At 39.1% G+C, this 6,604-nt stretch overlaps 1 pseudogene; it reads left to right on the top strand.

Annotated features, from left to right (window-relative positions):
• The first annotated feature begins 5,785 nt into the window (after positions 1 to 5,785).
• Positions 5,786 to 6,604, top strand: LOC142875690 (small ribosomal subunit protein eS6-like; annotated as a pseudogene).

Genomic DNA, 6,604 nt, shown 5'->3' on the forward strand with positions numbered 1-6,604 from the left:
TAGTATCTTTCTTCGGCTTCTTGAATTTCTCTTTTGCTAGAGTATTTCTTCTGAGTGTTTTCAAAGAGATTCAGAAGTTTTGCATGACCAAAAATATCTTTATTTTATTTTTTGCATTTAAATGAGAGTTTGGCTGAATATAGAATTCTTGGTTTCAAGTCCTTTTACTTCACATATATTCTGATTCATTTTTCTCTGTCAGTGATGTTCATTTTCTCTCTTAAACCTCTTAGAATTTTCCATTTTTTCTGTGATATTAAATTTTAATAAAATATATACAGATATTTCCCCCTCTCTTTTATATCCTTTTTAAAGATTCCTTGAACCATTTCTGTCTGAAATCTTTAATCTTTATTTCTGAGAAATTGTATTTATTATTTCTTCAAATATTCCTTCCCTCTCCATTTTTTTTTTGTCCTCTTCCAACTTTCCAGTGATGTCATGTTGACACTTTTGCTCCAAACTTCTTGACATCTATTTTATTCTTCCCACATTCCTTTCTTCTTTCTGATGACTCTGAGCGCTTTCAGGAAAAGCTGTTCTTTCAGAGTCACTAATGAATTGCTCTGCCGTATTCTTTCCTTTGTTTATCTCCTTGACTGTGTTCCTTATCTGCATACTTTCATACTAGTGACTCCGCCGTCATTCTATTTCCTAATTCGTTTGTTTCTGCTTCATGTTTCCAATACCCTCTCCTGTGTGTGCGTGTGTGTGTGCGCGCGCGCACGCTAAATTATTGGGGTTTTCCTCCTGCTCTGTTAACTCTAATTCCTCTGCTGTCATATGTTTAGTTTTTTAATTTTCTTGCTTTGTTCTTGTGCATTTCAGGTGTGTCGTCACCTCCCCCTGGGAACTCACCTGGGTTTAGGATGATCAGCTGTGGGCTTGGTGACCCGTGCTGCTGCAGCACCGTCCCAGCCCCGCTGGGGCCTCTTTGAGGGAGCTGGGAGCGTGCTGGGGAGCTGTCGCCTGCGCCTTTCCCACCTGGGCCCAAGCACTGCTTATTTGCACACCTTTTCCCTGCCCCGGAACCTTGACGTTTATGGGCCCTCATGGGGTTGCTCTGTAGCTGCGCTTGGCCCTGCTCTTGGGTGTCAATATCTCACGGCACAATGCTGTGCAAGTGAGTGTGGGAAGGTGGAGACAGTGTTAGAAAGTGCTCAGGGGCAGGCGGTTGGCAGCCACCTGCTGGTGCCGGTCTCCTGTGCTCCCTGATGTGAGCTCACCACCTGCCCACCGGATGGCACCTGGGCCTCTAGCTCCAGGCAGCCGCTGCCCGCCTGTACAGGCTGAAGCCCAGCCACCTCTGTCTCCTCAAGGGTTTCTCGTGTGTTCAGTGCAGACCCTGGGAATTCATCCATTCTCTCTCTTCTTGCATAGAAGCCCTTTGCTGGCCTGCCAGGGACCCTACGCCAGTCTATTCAGAAACCTGTGGTAACGCTTCCTTTATTTAAGTCACCCTTTATATCTTCCTGTACAGACTTGCAGTATTCATTTTGTAGGTTACCCAAAATGGAGTTGAGTTTTATAAATCAGCATTACAAAAAATAACAATGATTGCATCCACACCACACACATTTATCATGTGCCAGTCTTATTCAAGAGGCTTACACGTATTGATTCACTTAATCCTCATAACAACCCTATGAGTACATTTTCATTTCTCTTTTATTAATACAAAAGAAGAAACAAAGACACAGGGTAAGTTTAGGGTCAATGCCATCCGGCCCCTGAGTCTTTGCAGTTAATCACTGCATTATATCTGACTGTAAAAAGCCTGACTCAGTTCCAACATTGTAACTTTCTCTAAAATTGTTGCCTTCTTCCCCATTCCAAGTCTTACTGCTTAGTAAACAATATATCCTGTTGGGAATTTTACCCAAGAAGATAGGTCTTTGCGTTTGTGTAGGTAAGAAGAAATTTTTCATGTCGATCCATTTTCAGAATCCTTATTTATAAGATGACAGTTTTTCATATAAAAGAAATTATTGTTTTTACTTAAGTCTTTGAATTCCAAGGCAGAATCCAATCCAAACTGAGTATTTGTGGATGACTCGAGGCTCATGTCCTAGGCAGAGAAGCTAAGGAAAATGTTAAATCCTCCTGAGAATGAGGTGGGGGTGTGAGACCCCCAGTATTTGGTAGTGTTCTCTAAGAAGCTTCCTACATCATGTCAGATGCCCAAATAGCTTTACTCAAGGCCAAAGTCAAGAAGCAGGCATCTATCTGGATGGTTCCCATTTTTGTTGGTCTTCAAATTTGGAAAATGAGAATTTTTGCAACATTCTAAGAGATAAGACTGAGAATGAAGGTCCTGTTTTCAACAATAAGAAAAGACTGTAAGGACCATAGTTGACTAATCATCACACAGCTTTCAGATGGCCAAGTGTGGATGAAATTGGTTTCCCAGACTGAAAAAACTGCCCTGTCCTCTGAGCTCCCTTTGAACTGGGTTCGCAGAAAGCTGTGCCTCAGTTTACCCTGCCAGAAGCCCCTGAGCCAGGCCTCCTGGGTGCTAGCCCTCTGCATTACTGAGCACGGGTTGGGTCTATGGCTTCCCCAAAATTGGCCAGTAGAGGACCAGCTCCTGAGCTCCCAGGGGGCACTCAACAAAAATTGAAGGTGAAAGTTACTCTTGGGTTTTAGTAGTTTCATTATTCCAAGATTTATTACTTTAATAATGAAATTTGCATTAATACCTTAATGGACTTCATACTTTTTATTATGACCTGGCCATATTTGAGAAAAATTTAGAACCACAATATTATTCTTGGGTCAGTAACAGAAGTGTGCACAGCCATGCAGAGGTAGAGAAAGAAATTAAGGCATGTGTATGTAAAGGCATAAATAGAATTTTTATAATCAGGAAATAATATTAAAACAACAACACATATATATGTATTTATGGTAAGATCGGGTCACATTTATGTATCAGATTCCCTCTAGACCTCCCTAAATGTACACATATCCTTACTTTACCTTATTACTTCTGCTAACTGTGGTCCAAGGTCACATAGTTCCTTAATTGCAAAAGTCTTGGACAAGTGGGCTGCAAACACTGGCTGTGTGTGCTCGTGGCCTTCACCTTTCTTCTTTGCGTGGACGCAGGTGTCTGCACCAATTTGCTTCCTGAGAGTCAAGCAAGATGTTGAGGATAAAAGAACTCTCATTTGCTGGTACACACCCTCCTGTCTGCTTGCTATTTCATTAGCCATGTACCAGTTTAGGTTGGTTCCTGTCTTTTACTTGTTTTGATTTTTTGTAAATTGTTTTGATTTCAGAATATTACAGGGATACAAACGTTTAGCTTACATATATTGCCTTTGTTCAACCGAATCAGAGCTACAAGCGTGTCCATCCCCCAGACAGTGCACACCATACCCATTACGTGTGAATATACCCATCCCTCCTCCCCACCCACCTGCCTGACGCGAAATGAATGTTACTACTATATGTGCACATAAGGGTTGATTGGTTAGTACCAATTTGATGGTGAGTGCATGTGGTGCTTGTTTTTCCATTCTTGCCTATTCTACTAAGTGAAATATGACAAGAATGTTTTGAATTTCAATTTTCAATGATTCTGAGGTGAGCATCCTATATAGTCATCCTTATACATTTGTTCCATCACTTACTTAAGCTATGTTCCTTAAAGTGGGATTAATGGTTCAAAATTGGGGTAAACTTTTAAAGCTGCTCATATTTATTGCCAGAATGAGCAAAACCATTAAAATTTGTATCAACACAACCTTGCTAGTATTGATATTTGTTTTAAGTACATTTAAATTATGTAATCTTTACTAAATATCAAATTCTTTATGATATGTGGGCTATGAGTAAGGAGACTAAATAATTTATCACCCAAACCAGGACTTCTGTCAAACCTTTGGGCAAGCAAGGGGATGTTATAATTGCACTAAAATAATGGGCATAACCCAAGGACTTGTCTAGGAAAAACTCAGCATATGGTCTTTCTATTAATAAAGCATAACAACAAAATGAACATCCATGCACCCACTTCTTACTTAAAGAGCTAGAACATTACCTCTGCATCCTACTGTGTACCCTTTCCCTGTCTCCTTTCTCTGCCTTGCTCTGAATGAAAATCCCCTCCTGATTTTTGGGTTTATCATTATCTATATTTTAAAAAATACTATTCAATGAAAAATATACAAAGGCTGTCGGAAAGAATCCAGCCATATAATATGAAAAATACATATTAACAATGGCTGGATGCTTTCCGGACAGCCCAATATGTGTATCTCTATACCCTTTATCATTTCTGTATTTTGTGAAAATGGAATCATTCTGTCATCTTTTGCAATTTGATTTAAAACATAATGCTATCTAAGATTTATCCAAATTATTCTATGTTGCTGTCATTTATTCATTTTTATATAATAGCTATGTAATATTCCCTTGTAAAAATTTGTCACAAATTCTTTACCCATTCTCCTATTGATGGACTTTACGGTTCCTTCAAGGTCTTCTTTGTTATTATGAATTACGCTCTATAAATATTCTTTTCTCTACCTCTGAATGCTCATGTGTGGGAGTCCTGGGTGTATTTCCAGCAGGTACTGCTGGACCATGGGATATACTAATCTTTACTTTATCAAAGAATAGAAAATTGTTGATGTTATATAACCGTATTTTTTCACATTCTCACTTAATTTTAGCATTAGCCAAGATTTATATTATTGTTTATCTGAAAAGTATAAAATGTATCTCACTGTGGTCTTGATGTGCGTTTCTCTGACTGCTAATAAGGTGAATGTAAGACTGTAGTAACACTAGAGGCAACTTGAGAAGAACTGATGTCTTTACAATTTTTTAGTTTTCCTACCCATGATTAACACACTTTTGTTTAGGTCTTCTTCAATGCTGTGCACTAACATTTTCCCCACATGTGTCTTGAGCAACCTCTGTTAGTTTCATTATACATATATGTAAATAAAATAAATGTATGATATATTTGTTATATTCCATAGATATGTATATACATTTTGTTGTTGGTGGTATAATAATAATTATTGTTATAAGTAAATTTTTTATTTATTTATAAAATAATTTAATTCATTTATGATTTATTTTATTTATAAAATAATTATAATTCATTATGATTACAATAAATATTTGTTTATTTCTTTAGTTTTGAAGTTTTAAAATAACCTTTATTTTTTAAATGTTAATATGTGCAGTGTAGGAAACTGAAAAACACAAGAAGCAAAGAACAAAGTCATGCACAGTCACGAGCAGTTCACAGTCTGACGTGTCCTTCTAGATCCTGACACACGCAACATCCAATGTTATGGGATTGGGATAGTACGGAATGTATCATGCTTTTTCACACATCATGAATATTTACCAATCCAAAATCCCAAAGCTATGTGAGTATTTTGATAACCAAGAATACCCTACACCCACTCAATCTGTTAAAAAAATGTAATCCTGTCTTTTTCAGGATGAAAATTTCATAAAAGACAAAAATGGCCACAGACTTCCAGATAAAAGTACTGGCAGAGTTCCAATTAAAATACTGCATTCCCTTAATGCTCGATTTAAAACCAAACATAAAGCAACAGAGTATACTAAGTGTAATGTTTCTAAGAGAATTCATTATCAGATCTATACCATTAAAGTATTAGCTAGAAGGTAAGTTTCTGCTGAATTACTGAATATGTTCTTATAGTGTAGCCAGAGAGAGGCACTTACATCAATGGCCATCATAAAATGTAAATACGGCTCTTTTTCGTGGCTCCTCGAGGCAATCAGCTGCTTCACGATGAAGCTGAGTATCTCCTTCCCGGCCACCGGCTGCCAGAAACTCACTGCAGTGGACGTGAACGCAAACCTCGTACTTTCTATGAGAAGCGCATGGCCACGGAAGTTGCTGCCGACGCCTGGGTGAAGAAGGGAAGGGTTACGGGGTCCGAATCAGTGGTGGGAACGACAAGCAAGGTTTCCCCATGAGGCAGGGTGTCTTGACCCATGGCTGTGTTCGCCTGCTACTGAGTAAGGGGCATTCCTGTTACAGACCACGGAGAACTGGAGAAAGAAAGCGCAAATCTGTCCGTGGTTGTATTGTGGATGCCAACCTGAGTGTTCTCAACTTGGTCATTGTAAAAAAAGGACAGAAGGATATCCCTGGACTGACTGATACTACAGTACCTCTTCGTCTGGGGCCCCAAAGAGCTAGCAGAATCCGCAAACTCTTCAATCTGTCTAAAGAAGATGATGCTCGCCAGTATGTTGTGAGGAAGCCCTTAAATAAAGAAGGTAAGAAACCTAGGACCAAAGCACCCAAGATTCGGCGACTTGTAACTCCACGTGTCCTGCCACATAAACGCCGGCGTATTGCTCTGAAGAAGCAGCGCACTAAGAAAAATAAGGAAGAGGCTGCAGAATATGCTAAACTTTTGGCCAAGAGAATGAAGGAGGCCAAAGAAAAGCGCCAGGAACAGATTGCCAAGAGACGCAGGCTGTCCCCTCTGAGAGCATCTACTTCTAAGTCTGAGTCGAGCCAAAAGTAAGATTTTTTGAGTTAAATAATAAATAAGACCATATCCTATATCTGCTTTACTGCTTTTTCATTGATGATAAA

The sequence above is a fragment of the Microcebus murinus genome, chromosome 14 (genome assembly GCF_040939455.1).
Source record: "Microcebus murinus isolate Inina chromosome 14, M.murinus_Inina_mat1.0, whole genome shotgun sequence".
NCBI classification, from domain to species: domain Eukaryota; kingdom Metazoa; phylum Chordata; class Mammalia; order Primates; family Cheirogaleidae; genus Microcebus; species Microcebus murinus.